Source organism: Dromaius novaehollandiae, chromosome 2 (genome assembly GCF_036370855.1).
Source record: "Dromaius novaehollandiae isolate bDroNov1 chromosome 2, bDroNov1.hap1, whole genome shotgun sequence".
Taxonomy (NCBI): domain Eukaryota; kingdom Metazoa; phylum Chordata; class Aves; order Casuariiformes; family Dromaiidae; genus Dromaius; species Dromaius novaehollandiae.
Window position 1 is genome coordinate 91,661,361 of NC_088099.1, and position 19,351 is coordinate 91,680,711.

The window sequence follows — 19,351 nt, forward strand, 5'->3', positions numbered from 1 at the left end:
TAATTGCTAAGGGACTGGCAGTTTCCCAAGGAATTGATAATGAGATTTAGAGTCTCCCACTGCCAGTCATTCATTTGCACAGAGACTGCCGGGACACAACTGTGCCCTGAGCTTCGCAGAGTTCCCAAGATTTACCCGATTTAACTGTGACTGGAAATGGGCACTGTGCTGCTAGCGACAAGAAGTTATTGCCACAGGGAGCTATTACGGAGGTAATAACCTTCTAGTACCCAAGTGGACAAGTTTCTGTATCTCTCTTTCACCCATACATACCGTGAAAGTTGGCACAAGTTTGTTACCTCCCTACACTCTCTGCAGAAAGAGGAAGGCTAGCACAAGAGCAGAGTAAGAAATGTCCCCTCTCCTCGCTACTTCAGGCCAAAATTAAAGACAACTGGTAGGCAGTGGTGCCTGGTCCTGGTGCTGCCTCTACTGTTGCTGTTCTGCGGGGAGGGAGTACTTCAGTGGCGTCTTTTATGAACACTAAAATCATCTTTAAAAGTGGATTTAAACCCCCTTTATTATTTGGTTGTTTCTCCAAAGCATTACACAAAGCCTCCAGGAGACTATACTGTTTACTCTCGTAAAAGTAGCTCTGACATTAGTCTGGGAACGTTCACTAACTGGAACGGACCCTCCTAAAGAAAAACAGCTTTCCTCCTCTTCTTTTCTCTTTTTTCTCTTTTCTTTTTAATAAAGCAAAGCCTCTTTCCTCCAGTACCACTTTTAGCCTAGCTCCGCAGCCCACTTCCTCCGGGCCCCGCGCCTCACCTATGCGCTGCCCCCTTACACCCCCCCGGGACCCAAAAGCCGCGGCAGCCCGGCGGCACTGCGCTGCCCTCGCCGGGGCAGCCGCCGGGCCGCGCTCCCTCCCGCGGGGCTGCGCGCAGCGCCCGCGCAGGCAGGCGCGCAGCGCCGCGGCACCAATCGCCGGGCGCAGTGCGCTCGGGCAGCATTAGCCCCTCTCAATATTCATGAGCAGCGGAGCGGCTAGCGGCGGCGGCGGCGGGCAGCACCCACTTCCAGCGGGGCAGCTGCAAGCAGCGGGGCGCTGCCGGGCTCGCTCCGCCGCCCCCAGCGCAGCGCCGCGCAGCGCAGCGGGGCCGGGGCACCGCCAGCACCGCGCCCTGCCCGTCGCGGGGCCCCGCGCAGCCCCGCGCGGCGGCGCCGCCGCCGCCGCCGCCCCCGACAGCAGACCCAGCAGCGAGCCGCGGCGCGGCCGCCCGGCTTGGTTCGGCTCGAGGCACCGCCGGCGCGGAGGGGAGTCCTGGCGCGGGGAGGCAGCCCGGGAGCTCCTGCCACAGAGCAAGGTAACGCCTTCTAACCTGCGCGACTTCTTCTTTCTCCTTGCTTTTTATTTTTTCTTTTCTCTTTTATATTGCCTTTTTCTTTCTTTTTTCCCCCTCCTCTTTCGATTCTTTTTTTCTTTTCCTTCTTATTTTTTTTCCCCCCGGCTCCCTCGCTTCCTGGCTGCGACCGGAGGATGAGTGGGGGACAGACAGACCGACCCCGCACGGGGCTGCTCGGGAGTTTGCCCGGGACAGCTCGCCCCCCTGCAGGTGCAGTGCGCCGGGCCGGGCCGGGGGGGGCTGCCGCCGCGGCGGTGCGGTCGCCGTCGGGGCCCGAGGGAGAAGGAGGCGCCCGGGGCACGGAGCGGCTCCCTTCAACTTTCGCGGGGCGGGGGGCGGCGGGGGACGGAAGGGGTCTGCGGCGCGGTGTGGTGGGGCGCAAGGCCCGGGGCGAGCCGCCGGGGGGGGGGTGCAGAAAAGGGGAGACCCGCTAGAAACAGGTGCGTGTGTTCGGGCTGCAGCGCAGCAGAAGACTGCAAACTGCCGCCTGCTCCCGTGCCCTCTCCCCTCACCGCGTCGGCCCCCCCCCCCCCCCCCCGGCCCGGCCTGGCCCGGCCCGCCGTGGCTGCCCCGGAGGCGCTGCCCGAGGGCGGGCGGCCGCCGGCGGGGCCGGGAGCTCGGGGGGCTCCGGGGCTCGGCGGGGGGGTGCGGGGAACGCGAGCGGTAAAAGATACGGAAGGAAGAGACCCAGTGGCTGGGACATAAATCAGGCGGAATATATGGGGAGTTGATGAGAATAGGTCTTTTCACCCTTCTAGAAAAAAATAGCCACTTTGGAAGAGAAAAAGGAGGCTGATTATTGGCATCCAGCTCTGAAACCAAGGCAGCTGATGCTGAGGGGAGCCAAAGGGAGCAGTTCTTCTTGGTTTAAAAACAGCAAAACAGTCTCTGCCAAAGATTGCTGTAAACACTGAATAAAGATTTCATTGTGGCTTGGTGTGACTGGAATAATTAGGCAGTTAATTGTTCATTCTGATCTTAAAGTGCAGTAATCAGTAGTGCACAGTAGGAAAAATATGAGGGAAAGGGACGAAAAATAGCTATAGGAAAATGTATCACTTTTTCCTCTTCTGCCCTTTTTTTTTTTTTTTTTTTTTTAGCCTGGGAACACGTGGGTCCTAGTCTATTTAGATAGAGAAGACCTTTGTAAAACCAGGATGTAATTGTGCTTTTGGTGCCACTGTGTCAACATCGTTTCGGGTTGGACAAAATCAAATTATGAGACTTAAAGAAATCCCGTTTTATGGAAATGAAATCTGAAGATGCCTGGAGAATGAACATCTTAACTAGATTGACTAATACCAGTTAATGCATTTTACTTATGTGTACGCTTTATTGCCAACTCAGCGGGGATGAAAGCTAATGGTGCCAGCTTTTGTGCTGCTCTAAGACATTTTTCAAGCAGGCACACAAGGTTTTAATGGTAGACTGTTTTAAGTTTTTAATACTATAATTGTGTCCCAGTTCAAATCAAGTTCCTTGCAGTGGTAACTCTTTCATGTAAGTCTAATGAAATGATCTCTTGTTACACTATGTTAGCTATTCCCTGTAACACAGCAGGAAAATACAACCTGTGTGCATTTGTACTGGAGGTGGTTATGAGTTGTCAAGCAAGATGCACTTCCAGGCAGTAGAACATGACTTACTGATATTAACTGAAAGATGCCACCATAGGCAGAGAATGTTATTTTTCTTTCATAGATAGTAGGCTTTTCCATATATGTGAATATAGATAAAGAAGTATAAAAGTGGTATAAAGATCAGAAAGAATGGAACAATGTTGTGCGTAAAGCAAAGAAAACTTATAAAGTAGTCCATAGTCATTGGAGCAAAGCAAAAGGATGATTTGAAGTCTAATTGTAAAGGAAGCAGATTCATCCTTCTTATAACTTCCTTGACTTCAAAGAAGTTATATGAAAGATTCATTTGGCTCAGAGACATCCGTATAGCATGCCCCTCTATCATAAATAGATAAATAAAAGTTCTGGAATTGGGCAAGGTTTAAAAAGAAATTGAGCACGTACGATCTTCCGTCACTGCACATGCAGATATCAAGGGGCTGCCCATTACAGAAAAACATAAAAGGAGCTTTCTTTCAGCTCTGAAAGGTACAATGGTTTGTTTTATTTTCTGAGTTTGTTGAAGATTTTGAGCTGCACTTTATGAGATATTTGTGGGAAGAAAGGTGGAGAAAACGGGAGGTACACTGTTGAGCTAGCACTGTAAAACTAACAGAAGATGCTGCTGTCTTTGCTGAAGAAGACTTTCCCACTGCAGGGACAGAATGGTGACTCCAGAGCTGGGTCCACAGTGGTGGTAAAAGAACCCCAAACATATGAAATGGATATGAGAGGGCCAAAGCTAAAATTCACTGTACAAGCATTTTTCTTAAGCTGTTAGATGGGCTTTGTCCTGCCACAGTGATACCCAGTACTCTGTATATGAAGAGAATATTCCTAATTTAATTGCAAGCTGTATTGAGAGAGAGTCTTCAAGGCATTTTGCTTACTAGAGTGGTCTGGAGGGGGATGTTGCCAACTGTAATTGAGTGTGTCCTGTCTGAGACACCTAAGAATGTTCTGTTCATCTCTTTTAGAAATTCAAGAAGTGTAGTAAGCACGTAAGAGGCACTGCTGCTTCAACTTTTTGCTTGTTATGTTCATGCAGAGAATGTTTCTAAAAATCTGCATAGTGTATCTCTTACATAAATAGTGTGTTAAATTCCAGAATAGTTTGAAGACCAGTAATAAGATTTGAGGAGAAATCTGAAGTATTTTCCTTGCATTTCCAAATACAAAATTTACCAAATGGCTCCTCATTTCTATAATAAAAGGCATCGAAAACACGTCTCAGGCATCATAGTAAGTTTGGGAAGAGGTCTTTCTTGCTTTGTTAGAGTATGTTTAGCAAAATAGACAGAGGATTACACACTTCTATTTAGGGAAAACATTTGCTGTTGAGTTGTAGCTAAATGCTGAATACTATCTTATATATAAAAGTTGTTTGAAATGCATAGTACATCTTCATAATAAAATTGCATTGTCACAGACATAATTGTTATTCATAACAAGTAGTCTCACAAACATATTCCATCCCTGTAAGTATTGAGTCTTAGTCAGGCCAATTATGACTAAATTACTGCATGTTCTCTACTGTATCAACTAATTAAAGGGTAATTAATAAAATGATAATTTCATTCCATGGCAATGTCTACATCTGTTTGTCATAGCAGAGTTTGTTTGACATATGGTTAAATGGTCAGATACTACGTTGTGTGAATGCAGCATTCGCACACAACACCTGGCAAGCCAGCAGAATTTTAACCCTAAAGATATTAATTTCAAGAATCTGTGTCAATGTGCTATTAGATTTGTTTGTTCATCCTCTTCACCTAGTCATCTTACACCTTAAAGAAAATTTAGTTCTCAAAGTTAAATGAGTGCATCTCTTAGTGTAGAGGAAGAGGACTTGGGATATTAGGTTGGAAAAAGAAAGATAAAATACTACTGACTTCTTCTCATTATGGGAAATAAACTGGGTGGTCGTAGTTCATTTCCTGGAGGAGACTCTCCATTGGTTCTCTTCACTAGCATTACTGGCAGCTTCTCCTTTAAAAAAAAAAATGAACAAAAAAACCAACCAGGCTGGAATTAGCATGGAGACTAAATTATTCCCCCCCCCCCCCGCCAAGATACAATTGTATGCCAGGATTAAGGCTGAGGTTGTGGTCACAATAGCATGCAAAAAATCTGCATTGCAGCCTTCCCACGCTGTACCTGTCATCTGTAGACAAAGCTTAGCTCCCAAAGGACAGTAACCATAAAATTCACGCATGCTAAAGAAACGAAACAATCTTTCATCAAGTTAACAGATGATACAAATAAACAATTCTATTGTGGGTACCTGATGTACAAGATAAAGTACGCATATACTCTGAAACATCAGTGGTTGAAACTTTCAAGGCAATCTATGGATTTTATAGATAGCTTTTTTAGTTTTCTCTGATTTTAATGGAATATAGTATCTAAATCTCCAATGTCGCCTTGAAAAATTTCAACCACTGCTGTTTCATAGTATGCAAAAGAGTGTGTATTTCTGTCCTTTAAAAGCATGAGCCATAGCTAGCAGTATCGTGACACTGGATAAATTACAGATTCTGATCTCTACTAGGTCAAGCTGTATCACTTGTAAAACTAGGAAGAACCAGAAGTGAAGTAAGAGACATAATGTTTGCCTTCTCTTAAGAAAAGCAAAAAGACGGAGAAAATAGCTAGCGCTTTTTCACAAATGAAGCAAAGCAAAAAGGATGGAGTAAACTGCAGGAAGACATGAAAGTCTGTCTTTTCCCATGCAAACCTTCCTGAATGAACAGTTCTTTCAATGAATAGTCAGGGTTGCTCATCACCTCGTGCGGTCAGGTGCAGAGTTTGGCCAGTGATGCATATATAAAGCACTGTTTGTGTGTCTCTCAGAGAGTCTGAGTTCTGTGTCTTGAGAATTTCCAAGTGCACAGACCTATCTCATTTCCATTCTACACATGTAACTCATTAACACCTGGAAAATCTTTTATAGCATTTAACTGCATCAGATGCATGGTCCGGCACATGTTTTCTTAATAGGGCTTTCAGTGGGGTATTGTCAAAGAGCCCTTATGTCACAGCTGGGAACATGAATCTGTCATGTCAGCACTGTACCTTGTTTTGGACAGTAATAGTGTACGAGTGTGTTTTATGGAGGAGTTGAACATGCCCATATACTGCATGAGAAGGAAAGAATGTGAAGCTTGTTCTCCTAAATAAAGATTCGGGCTGGTGGTAGTAGAGTACTTCGTACCATTTAAACACTGCTGCCTCTAAAGCATTGTACTTAAGGAAAGGGAAGTTTGAGGCACGCAAGGCACGTCTCAGTATTTTAGTGGTGTAATGCTTCTAGTTAATGATATGTCATCATTTACATTTCATCGGGAAAAATTGCCAGAGGTTTCTAATTCAGCAGTAACAACTTGTCTGAAACTGAAGGTTGATATGAAAGTCCTGAGTTAGCCTGGGAATATTTGTTTTTGAAACAAGTTTGATTTAAATATATTTGTCAATATAAGAAGAGGAAGGAAAGTAAATGTTTTCTATTCCATTATGCTTTTTGTGCCCATTAAATCACTGTAAAACCCAACTTTAAATAAACTACTTTTTAGCTCTGTAATCAGAATGCCTTGGGTAATTAAAAAGGGATAGAACTATAAAAAATGGCTGTAATGCATGTGTAAGACCTACATTTTCACATATGTGCATTTCATCTGAAAATTAAACATTTAAAATTCACCATCTCTGACTCTGACTACCAGGCATGTCAGGATGGTGTTCCACTGGTAGAGACCACCTTTGAAAAGTATAGAAAGAAGAAGCCGTATAAGAAACTGTAACTGCTGTGAAGGAATTAATTTGGGTCTTCATTTGAAGAATGTATGGATGAAAGCAGCATTTCATACACTGACAGGAGGATCTATTTTTTAAACTACTGTTGTTTTATTTTAAAAAGCATAAATATAGCTCGTATGCTAAGAAATATGTTAAAGAGATTTCAGATATTCAGGATTAAGGTACAATGTCAAATGCATTTTGTATGCTTAAAATGGTTGCCTCTGTTGTTTTCATAATAGCTCTTCAGAAGTCTGAGTATGCACGGCCTGATATCGCAGCCCGTAACCAGTCCACACTTAGACTGGCATCAGTGAAACACCTTAGTCCTCAGGTTACAAGACTATCTTCTGAATTTCTCTTTTGATTTTCTCCTTTTACCATTTGAATTGGGGACTACTGACTTTTCTCATGGTGACAGCATTGAGGTGCTGCTGGTTGGGCTCATGCCATTAGTTCAAGTCCATGTCCTCACCAAAGAGGGAGGCAATAGGGCTGGTTAGGACTGCTCTATGGCCTCTAACGAGCACATGTGGATTTGTTTCTGAGCAACTTATTTTGCTTTTTCTCCAGAAGGACTGAGAGCCTTATTGCAAGGGACTTATCCATGCTTCTGAAGCTTCTGTGCAGATGGACTAAAGCCAGTAGGGATTTGCCAAACTGTAGGGTTTGCCCAGCTGAACCATAAGACACCCGATAATGCAGCCCAAGAGGGTCTAACGGTTTTCAAGTTGGTGGCACAGAGGGGCTGAATTATGTGATTCCTTAAAGACTACTACAGAAGCAATTCAAAGGCAAAAAATGAGTCTCTATAATTATGCCAAGGTATTGTGACACATAGTTAAGAACTCTTGCAATATGTAACTTAGTTACAGCAGAGCAAGTTAAGGATTGAGCGAAAAGCTTAACTATAAATTTCCTTGCTTGTATGGGTTTAATTTAGAATTGCAATCATGATGTGTAACATAAATTAAAATAGCAGTAGTAGATCACTGCTTGGCAAATCTCTTAAGACAGACAAGAAGAGTATAGGTGCCTCACTAGGTTATTATATATTGAGTGCCTTCTGTGTGCTTAGCCCTCTGCTGAAAATAGTCTATTTTTTAATTTTAAGATCCTTTTGGAAAGGAGAGAGGTGTTTTAATGGCGTAGGCTCCACTGACTCTCAGTGAGAATTAGGAGCCTGACTTCTGGAAAATGGAGATTTCTAAATGGTTTAGAAGCATTTCCCTGAAGAAAATTTGAAGTTTTGCCCCAAACATCATCCAGTCCAAGTGTGATATGGAGGATATTCATCCTTCAGATGTATGCTACACAGAGCTTGACTTGCAGGTATAATATTTTAAGGCTTCTCGGCAAAAGTGTGTTTTTGGGGAACAGAGTGAAGAAACCCACGTGCCTCATGAAGGACCCTTGGGGCCATGTGTGGCATGTAGCCCCCACCAGAAAGGGAAGTTTGGGAGGAGTGTGGAACAGTGATGCATCTCTTTTCAGATGGCCTCTCGGTTCCTTGCGGTTTCAGAGGAGGACCGCATGCCTTGAGGGGGCCCACTTCTCTTGCCAGTTGGGTCAGTGCTTTCCACATGGATTTGCTGTACTCCTGGGTCTCCTTCAGAAAGACAGTGAAATGGAGATGTGCAGCCAGTGTGCAAGCACTTAGGGTTGCCTGATCCTCATGAACATCTCTCTCTCCAAGGCAAAAGGGAGTGAGCACAAGCCAGTAATATTGTTCTGGTGGCAAGCTTGCTCCCAAGCACCATCTTTTCTGGGTGTACCATGGACACCCAGGGAGATGCTGTCAAGTGGCTAGTGCACATTCTCGATATGACAACGGGAAGAGCTACCAGGCCTGTTGGAAAGGCAGTGGTGAACTGCTGACACTATCAGACTAATGCCTGCGGCCCACAGCCCTGCGCCTTACATCCTCCTGACCCTCCTCGGCAGGAAGGGCCATGAGGAGCAGGCAAATTGCCCTGGAAGGACATGAGCTGAGCCAGTGTCGTAGCGCAGCACTTGTAGCACAGGAGACACTGAGGCAAGGTGCTCGGAGGAAGAGCTGAAATCAGCATTCGAGCAGCTGACAAGCAAGAATCTGTCAAACCAGCCTTCCAGAGGACAGGGAGAGTTGAGAGAAAATAACACTAATAGTGACAAGACCTTGCAGAGACTGAACAGAGGAAGAAGCTACAGGAAAGCAAGAAAACAGAGGATTTGAACAGTGAAACAGAGAGACAGAAATGACAAATGTTAAAAGAACAGGGACAAAAAAGGACAGATTGCATCAGTGGCAGGTACAGAATTTGGCTGCAGCTTGGTAGGGGCTAATACAGAAGGAAGACAAATAGCAGGCTTGCATGTGAGCATGGCAGAAAGCAGATAGTTTATGCTTACAGGTATAGGCTGGAATGACAACACCTAGATCCCCCAGGAATTCTCTGGGGTGAGTACAGGATATTGGAGGGGAGTTTATAAAAAAATCAGGTTTGTAATTTTGTTTGTAGAGTTTTGGGTAACAGCTCCTCAAGTTAAGACAAAGACATCTGTCAGCAACATGTTGTAGATATTGGGGTTATATAAATTAGAGCTGGAACTGTTACATAGAAATTCTGGATTGAATCATGACGAAATGTTTTCTGGCCCTCAGGAAAACTAATCCTCATTAGGGTGAGTTTAGGGGCATTATTAGGGGCATAATGGAACTGTGCTGTACTAAATACGCTATGGTAGAGGATCCACTAGTTTTAGGTGGACTAGTTATGCTGTTTCATGCACATGATACCTCTCAACATTAAGTCCTGGAGTGAGGAACAAGATGTTAGATTCAAATATAAAGAGAAAATAATGGCAAAAAAAAAAAAAAACCACACACAAAAAACCCAGCAGCAGTACACTAATGAGTTGTCAGCCTCTGCCTAACTGTTTTCCTTGCTAGTTTGCCCCATATGCTCCTCAAGTGTCTTCTTGCTTCTCCTCATGCTGCTCTGAGGGACTGGGAGGATCTCCCATGAAGACTCATTTGTGTTGTAATGACTGCTAAATACTTGACTGTTAGCTAGGCAATTAATACACTGAGGTTAGTGATAGTGATACCAGTATAACTATTAACTATTCTCTGTCTCCATCCCATTCATTTTATTTCTCACCCCTGGGAGAAGGAGCTCCGCTGTATTGCCTGTCTCATCCCTGACTCAGTTGTATAGGTGTTTATGTAGAATAAACATATATAACAATGTGTGGCAGGTAGCTGTCTATTTTTTAATGCAAATTCTCAGCCTTGAGAATGCATTTTCATTAAAATCTTTTGCCATTTTTATTCCTTTGATTATGCAGTCTTTTTTTGTTGAAACATCAATAACTATAATATCAAAAATAACTTAGATGTTGATTTATTTGCTTTCTTCTTCACATGTCAATTTAACAAAACTCCAGTAAATTTGTCCTAGATAACCATTTGATATACTTTTTTATCCACATTGCTCTCTCTTTTTGATATGAGTGCTTCAGTGTTAATATCATTGCAGTGCGCACTTCTTTTTAGCTAATGTGACTGCCCCAGGAGTGCATGGCTGAGATTTTCAAATCTACCTATGGGATCTGGACATTAAGTTCCCACTATTTTTAAATGACAGCCAGATATCCAAATTGTCCTCAAAGTGTTGGAGGACCAAAACTGTTTATTCTGAAACAAATTATCTTCTTTCTTTCTCCACGAGCTTATCAAGTTATTTATTGAAAAAGCAGTTATCAAATGTTATAGCTTATTTGACTTCTATTGCAGTAATTATCCGATCTACCAGCCATTATGTGCATTTAAACTTTTTTTTTTTTTAAGTCCATTGGTCTGTCTTTAGCATCTTTAGGAACTATCAAGAGGAGATTAAACCTCCTAACTTCTGATTTAAAGCATCATCCCATGCATCTTTCTGCAGGATAATTGTTTTTTTAAAAGACCCCCTGCATTGCAGGGCTCCAGGAGACTTAGAAGAAAATCTGTTTTCTCATATGTCAATGATTGGTGTCATCTCTGGCTAAAGAGATAGCTTGGGTTCTGTGTGTGCATAGACTATTCAGACACATGTCTGAAATCGTGGCTTTGATGAATTTCTTTCTACGATAATTTACTCATCAGGGTACCATTTCACCATGTCAAACTGTTACTTGAAGAACATTTACATGACATAGTGAAGTAGAATACAAATTAGAGTGATTTTTTAATCAGAGATTTTTCTTTCCTGATTTGCTTTACTGCATAGGCAGAGACCACTTGAAAAGCTTCTACCTGCTGCATAACCCCATTGCCTGTATTAACTTTAGTAATAATAATACAGCTCTCCTTCAATGAAGATACTAACAATCTCTGTTGTATAAGAAATACAGGGTAATGTAATGCTGCTCAACCTGAATGATCATCATTGGAAAAATGTCTCATCAATGAAGAAAAAGTTGAATCTGTTTTTCTTGAAGGCTCGATACCACATGAAAGTATTTAGAACAAAGATAATATCAGTAACCTGCAAAGCAGAATACATTTGAAAGTTCTAGCCATATTGACCAATAAACAATTTATGGAGAAAACAGAAACAAACCATTGGAATATTTTAAGACTGTAGCTTTCTGACAAGTATACTTTATTTATGACTTTGCAGTACAATCTTTTCTAGTAACGTTTGCAGGATGTAAAAAAAGAGGGAGAGGAGGAAGAGTCAGATGCCAAACCATTTTTATCACTGTTTTATAGCCTCATCCTCTGCCACGTGTCAGGTATTATCAATACCTGTAAGGTACCCTCTGTTTTCCTGCCTCACAAACCCTTGGAACTAGACAAATCACAGACATGATATGTTAAATGTTTGGGTAAAAGGTGGGGAAAGAATGGTGCTGCCCCATCTGAAACTTGTACTGTGGTGGTACCAATAAATGAGAGCTGCAAACAGAGCTAAGCAAGGCTGGGGGAAAAAGGAGGCCAGGACAGGATCCAAAAGGGTCCAGCCTTAGCACAAGTTCTGCTGCTGTTACACACTTACAATGCCAAAGCCAGTTCATGGTCTGATGGCAGCGTGTGTTTTGAAGTTCAAGGAGAATATATGAAAAAAATCAAAATGTTGCTGAACATGTTCTGACCAGCCCACCAAAAACACAAGGCAGAGCAAAGGTAGGGTAAGAAGCCCAGAGAACAAAGGGGGCTCTCAAGGAGCGAGGTGGTGGTAAAGCCAGCTAGCAGAGTCAGCCTCGGGATTCCCAGTCCAGGACCACATCCACCAGACAGGTCTGTCTTCAGCATCTCAACCTGCCCTAGAATTTTGGAGCCATGGGTCACAAACGCAGGATCAGCAGGGACGGTAGCACTGTTTGCTTTCGACTCCCACCGATAAGGCTTTGTGCACAAAGCGCTAAGGGGGGTGGTGTCACAAGGGACACCTTTGGCATCTTGGCTCTCAGGGCTGGGATGAGGCCGTGGCACTGCACTGTGGCCAAGGAGGGTTCCCCATCTGGGGAGATCCTCTGCCACCAGCGCACCACCTCCTAGGGCAGCACTGCGTGCCACCTGCAGCTGGAGAAATGCTGCTGTGGGAAACATGGAGTAGACATAAATAAATCAGGTAGACCTTAACAGTATCTTTAAGATTGCTGAGAAGAGCATTCCACCTCAAAAGAAACTTTTACAATGTTGGTTAACTAGACAAGTATGCCTCTAACAAACCTATCAGGCTTGATAAATGGTTCTGTATTAATATCCTAATTTTGCTGGATCTGATGAGTAGCTTTCGGAGCTCAGAGGTAGAAAAAGATTGTACTTGAAAGATGGCCCCTACATGAAGCTAATTGCATGCAGGGTTTTCAGAAATATTAGATCAGTTCCTGTTCAAAAGTTGGGTGTCTGTACTTCTTATTGGCAATAAAATTAATTCTTCTGGGCTTGGGAAAAAAGAAGTACTTTGATTTTTTACCAGTTAATGTACTGTCGAGTCTCACTTCAAATAACATTTTTAAGTTTTAAGACGTTCCACAGAGCAAGGGATATTGTTTCAAGGATGAAGGTTCTGGTATAAAATAATTCTAACAAAATTGATTGTATTATAGGCACTATGTTTATATGACTTTTCTAAAATATTGCTTTTTTAATGCTAATGTTTCAGCAATAGAAAAGAAGTATTGCAGATGAATTCTTTTCTGGACACACACATAAAACTACCATTTACACCAGTACAGTAATGAAAACAGTATGATTTAACTGGGGACAAATTTAGCCCCATAGGCCATATTCCAGTTTAATTACGCGCTATTTATCTTATAGATTCAGGATTTATTGTCTCAGAATAGGCTGATGGCCTAATAGGTTCAGTGTCTTGTCTGGGAAAATAACTCATTTTGGGTATTTCTGAGGATGATGTAAAAATTCTCTACAACCTGACATGTCCCTATGTTATTTTGCTCTTTAATATACCAACACAAGCTCACTGGTTTCCATGGAATTATGCTGGTGAAATGAGAATGAAGTTTGACTCAAAGAAGGTATTATTTTAGTTCATAATAACCAACTGATTTTTGCTTCATTGATGATCTGTGATTTTTTTTAATTAATATACTCTTATCCTTGTATTACACTGACCCCAATTGGCGTGGCGTTTCCATCTGTCATAGTAGACCTTTCATAGATACCTGATGAAATCTCTACCTTACTGAGAGTTTTGCAGGAAAAATGTTTCTGCCTGCTGTGTTTCCTGTTCTCAGGGGTAAAATAACTTTTAAAATCAACATTGTCCTGAAAAGAATGACATAAAGAGTTGCTTATAAACAGTACTTTTAAAACTTGCTGTTGTGAAGGATGAATCTAAAATGGTTTTCAAAGTCCTTCTTTATCTAGACACCACACTGAGGCACTGGCTTGATACTAGTGATCCTACCTGGTATTCCACCTTGGTGATCCCTCTCAAAGGATTGAGAAGGCAAGCTATCATAAAAAAACTACGTTAGATCCCCAAAGTGTCAAACTAAGTATTTTCCTGTTGATAAAGAGAGTTCATTGAATTTGAAAATATTCATGGGGAAAATAGATCTTTTGGCAAAATGCTCCACGGAGCAAAATTTGACTGAAATACATATTTTGGATTTGAGATGGGATTTTGCACTCATGTGAAGCATCCTGACAATTCCAGCACGGTGAGACCATCATGCCTGGTGGGGAGAAAGATCCATGAGGCAGATAGAGGCAAAGGGGCCAAGTGTATTACAGCTGTGGCCATTTAGGTGGAATCAAGGAGCAATGCCTCCAACACTCCCCAACAGTAAATGTTTTATTTCAGAAACTTTCAAAATATTTCATTTCTTAACGTAAAAGCTAGCATTTTTGCATTGCTAAACTGAATTGAAAAATGTTTATAGGGAAAGCAGTAACTTTATTTTGGTTTTGTAGCCTGATTCAGGGGGAAGTGTCAAATATTATAATTTCTTGCAAGATGAAAATTTTGTTTTCCATCTGATATAAAAAGTGCATGCTCATAGTAGATAACTTTTTTTAAATCTCTTGTGAAAATAAAAATAATGGATATTGCAGCATTTCTCTTCAAATCATCCTGAATTAATTAGTCTAAATTTCATAGTCTGAGTGAGTTTGCAGCTATCACTGTGTATGTGCAAGCCTGAAGAGATCCTGGTCATCTAAAACTGTTCCCAAGTTTCCTTAGGGTGCAGACTAATGTCTTCAATATTAAATCTCTGCCATATTAGCTTCTTATAAAAGCGTATTCTGGGAAATGTGTCAATTAATAATAAGATAGAAGAGAGAGTGAGTGACCCTCAGATGACTCTCTTCATGAATGCACTGTTTTAAAGGCTTGGGAACCAGCCCTTCCCAAAGAGATTTGCCCATCCAGTGAGGTGAGGAGTAGGAAATTCCCAAACTCCTTAGCCTATAGAAAAGTGAAAATGACAGTCCCTGCATGTAGGATGGCAGGTCCTGTCCTGTCCGTCTTATCCACTGAAAGCTCTTCTGAGTTACCTTAGTGCTATTCTTTCTGCCGCCGAAATAAATTAGGTCCTTACACTGCCGTTCTGCTACACGTCCATCTCCTTTTCGTAGCCTCTGTGATCTAAGTAACTGTTTCCCTGTGTTACTTGATAATGACCCTTAATGGGCTTGCTGTTGCATGTGTTTTTAGCCTGAGCTCGTCCATAATATTAAACTGTGGAAGTACTATTTTGTGCAATCTGTAGCAAGACAAGGACTGAAGGATAGTAAAGTGGCATTGGATCAGCCTTCCTTTGTGTGCTTCATTTCCTGATCTATACTGAAGGCATGCAATGTGCTTTAAATGCTTCCTGAAGGTCTTTGCACCTCTAACAGCACATTTGCCCACTTACATGGTTCAAAACTTAAATTGATATCCTTTTTCGATGCTTCTCTAGTGACCGGAGATAATCTCTAGATGACATGACTTTTCTCAGGAAAAAGAATAATGCCAGTGATCAATAGAATAGGCTTTACTATATATTGTCCCAGCATGCAGTGTGACAAAACAACAGGCTCTTTTGAAATATTGTGGTAGGTAGACACGTGCTCAAAGCTGGACTTGAATCACTGCTTTACATGAAAGAGATATGATCCCAGTGCTGTTATGTACTCCAGCTCCACGTTACAGCTGCAGTTTGCACCTTTATAGCAGCCAGAATGGAGCTGTGCCTGTTGAAGGCCAAGCTGAGACCCTGGCACCGACTCCCTCAGAAATTAGTGACCGTCACAAACCCAACCACTTTCTCCTTCACGAGCAAGGTGCATTTTCCCCCCCTAACATATGGCAGCATGTAGTTTTAAAACAACAAAAACAAAGCCCTGCCAAAACAAAACACTACACTGCATATCCCGTTCTCCCCTGGGAAGAGGATGAGAGGGAGAATGAACTGCACATGACAGATGTTGGTTGTTTAATGCTCTATGGGAAGGTGATCAGATGCTATGGTGATGAGGGTGACATGCAGACCTGTGGGAAAGGCAGTAAAATAACTTTCATGCCCCTCTTCTCACCAGCGTGAGAAATGGGGCTGATCTACTAGTGGAAGCAGCCTGTATAAAAAGACCACCAGGAGTGAGTGCCTCCCATAGGAAGCAGCCTTGCTGTTTCCACAGTGCTTGTATGACCCTAGCCTCCCTGTTACATAGGGCACTGGGTAAAATCCTTGCTTTGGAGGATGTAAATGGGATATAGCCCTGTGCTAGTTTTCTTCCCGGGCATGAATTCCCCTCCATGTATAGGCACATGCGTGGGTGAGTGAACAGCACCCTATCTAACCCAGACAAACCACAAAAGTTCAAAGCTCTCGGGTTCCTCTTCATTGCTTTTTCAGGGGCTGCGTCTGATCCTTGCTTTTCATCCCTGGATTGTTTTGAACACTTTCTCCCCCGTTTCTTCATGAGGCAGGTTGCAAGCAGATTCATTTTTCTGGTGTGCAGTGACCATTGCTTTGTACATACTTTACATCGTCACAGGCCATAATGGAGCGGAGACTTGAAGGAATAACTGGATGAGCAGGCCTTTCTCTCCAGCTGTGATGTCTAGTTGTGGCAGCAAACTGGTGTTTCATTGTAAAAGATGTTAATTTCAATCGGAGCTGTGGCTGTGTTGAGAGAAGCATAAAAGGAATTCTTGATTATCTCTATCGGTACCGTTGTCCCTGGGGACAGGCTCTGAATCTTCAGATCACATATGGCAAGAGTGCTGTGATAAAATATGCATCAATAAAACTTTGCAATTTATGATAATAAAGGAGCAGAAAGTTTTATACACTGTGATAATTATTCCTGACTGATATTTTTGCCTTCCTTTCGTTCTCTGTACTCCTTTATTTTTAAGTCATTTCTGCTTGTTGTACTAATGATTACAGCATCGAGACTGTGGGTGCACAAATTAGGGAGCTCACCTTGTTTCTAGATCCCCGGACTTTCTGTAGGTGTCAGTCTGCTTTCTGAAGCAGTGGGAATCTGCCCTCTTCGGGAAGGCTCCTCAGTAATACTCCTCACTCTTTCGTGCATGCACAAGCGCTATATCCAGCATGTATTTCAGAGGATCAAATTATTTTCCTCCGACCTCTCTTTGCATATCTCATTACTACAATCGATGAGACATGCATGCATTTGCACAAAGATAGAATTTATCTCATACTGCATATCACTTGCATTGTTTTAAATTTATTTCATTCAAATGTTTTTATTCTTTTGAAGTAGTAAAAATAATGATATGTTTACAGTCCCAGGAAGTAAACAGTGGTCCATTAAATACAGCCAGTATATTATCTGTGACCCTATTTTTTCTTCCCCAGCTGTTTATGTCTTCGGTGGCCGTAATATGAGAGACTTGTCTTGTGCTTCCGCGCACTTGATAGCAATTAACGATATAGCTTAAATTTATGGCCTAATCACACAAACTGCATGTTTGGATTCTAAGTGACTTCAAAGGGATTTCCACATGTCGTGTTTACAGGCAGCACTCCTTTACAGAACAGCCTCACTGACATGTTTGCACAGTGTCTAGCCTTACGGGGACATCTAAGCCCTACTGTAACACAAACAGTCATTAGTACCGTCTGTCCTCTGTTTTGCCTTTTTTTCTTTCCTTTTCTTTTCTCAGCATTTTTCTTCAGCTGGCCTAATGGAAATAAAACAGTCACTTTTATCCTTTTCCAGGCTTATTTCTGCACGATTAAGGGGGAGCTGGGGAGCTATTTATGGGAAACAATTTAGCCTCAAGTTAGCTCAAGAATGTTTCCTTTACTCATGCTCACTTGACTAAATGGTGTGCTCCTGTGCAATGGTAACAAAGTACTTATCTTGAAGCATGTGCTTATTTCCTATTGACTTCAATAGCACTTCAGCATCTGCTTGAGGTTCAACACATGCTGAAGAGCTTTGCAGATTTTGGGAGCAAGGCCAGGCCCCCTTTCAGAAACCTCTACCTACTCAATCCAGCACATTGAGCTTTTGCCCAGGTGTTTTGGTGGTGCTTGAATTTCATCAAAGACAATGGGGCTTAGCTTGTTTGTATAAGTGCTTAAGTGGACTTAGACATCTTTAAAACTTTTGCTGAATCTGGGCCTACTTGATTATAAAGGGCCCAAATGTTTAGCAAAGAGAATGGATGCTTGTAATAGGAAGGCTATTTGCAGGTGCTTTTCTTTTTTACAAAGCTCTAGTTGAAAAGACAAAATTTAATACTGTTAGTTCCACTTTAAGGAGCGATGAGAGAGCTAGGTTACAAAAATAATTATTTCTAATTGTACAGCTGTAAGGAGGAGTGGACGATAAGGCCAGCAGTGAAAAAAAAGGATCTTGGTTGTTTTTCTACCTCTGCATTTGTGTGAATTAATAGGAAATTACAGACTATTAGAAAGTTGATTGAATTTTGTTTCTTAACTTTGCTGTTTTTCATTCGGGTGATCCTAAAAGCAGGTGGCTTTCAATTAGTTTTGTTGACAGTGCTGGCTAACGTTGTAATGATCCTTGGGAGTGGGAAAGAAAAGAGATTTATTGCAGTAGGGATAAGCTAGGCCAGGCAAAGAGACAGAGTACATAACCACTAATTAACTCATGTAGTCATTAAAAAAAAAAGATGAAGAAGAAGAAGAGGAAGGAAAAAACAACATGCAACCTGAAAGAGGATTGTAAAGCATTTCTGCACTGCAGATCAGACCCTTGAGCTTTTGTTACAATGTGCATATCATATTAGATGGTATATATGAGCCAATTGCATATAAATCACATTCTCCCACTCTTGCAAGTCCTTGTCACAGAGCATATTTAATTTAACATTGTAATATTTATTTTCTAAAATTGTAAGTAGGCCAAAACATATTCAGTAAAATGAGCATTCTGCCACAGCACAGTGCCTGACCTACACTCAGGTAGAAAATTAACCCTAATTCATCTTTATAGTGACCCGATGCCAAATAACTGTATTTCAGATCCTCTGTTCCCGTCCTTCCCTGACTTTGTAAAGTAAAGCTGTAGCAATTTTGCCCAAATCATTTTGGATTTTTAATTACACCCATCCTATTCATTGTTTCCACTTAAAATCATCATGTTGCACTTGGGTGACTTGTAAGCAAGCTGTGCTTGGTCTTCGCATCCTTCAGGGACAGGCTGAAGCCAGAATGTGCGTATGTTTCTTGAAACCATGTCAAGTGGGAGCTGGTATCTCCGAGTTGAACTAGAAAGCTTTGTTTTCTGACACAAAGGGTCAAAGTCTGTCTTGTTATTTCCATTTGTCCTGTCCCTCCCCTTCCCTCACTCCCATCAGGATTATTTTAAATTCACATTATGGATGAACGTTTGTGTGCATATGTGCAATTCACTGGGAAACAGAGGCACTTTATTTACAGCTCCTCTTAAAGTGAATTGTTTCGGGCATCCCTCTCACAACCGTTTGCACATTTCTACTATTGGTAAGGTTTTAGTCACTCTGCTAACAAAGTCTGTTTTCAGACAGCATGCAGAGAAACCTGTGAAAGTTTAAGCATTTTTATTGTCCGATTCTTTTATTCTTGATAAGAATTATTGGGAATCGAATATGACCATGTGTGCTTATTCCTTATTTCACC

The 19,351-nt window shown here is 42.1% G+C and overlaps 1 protein-coding gene across 2 annotated transcripts in view; it reads left to right on the plus strand.

The window, feature by feature from the left end:
• Positions 1-1,191: 1,191 nt before the first annotated feature.
• Positions 1,192-19,351, plus strand: part of CDH20 (cadherin 20) — a 119,606-nt gene continuing 101,446 nt past the window's right edge. Inside the window, exon 1 of one of the 2 annotated variants that reach the window (XM_026115647.2) lies at positions 1,192-1,310. The gene's annotated coding sequence lies outside the window, so the exon portion shown is untranslated. The remainder of the gene's footprint in view (positions 1,311-19,351) is intronic. The other variant, XM_026115648.2, reaches the window with a different exon arrangement.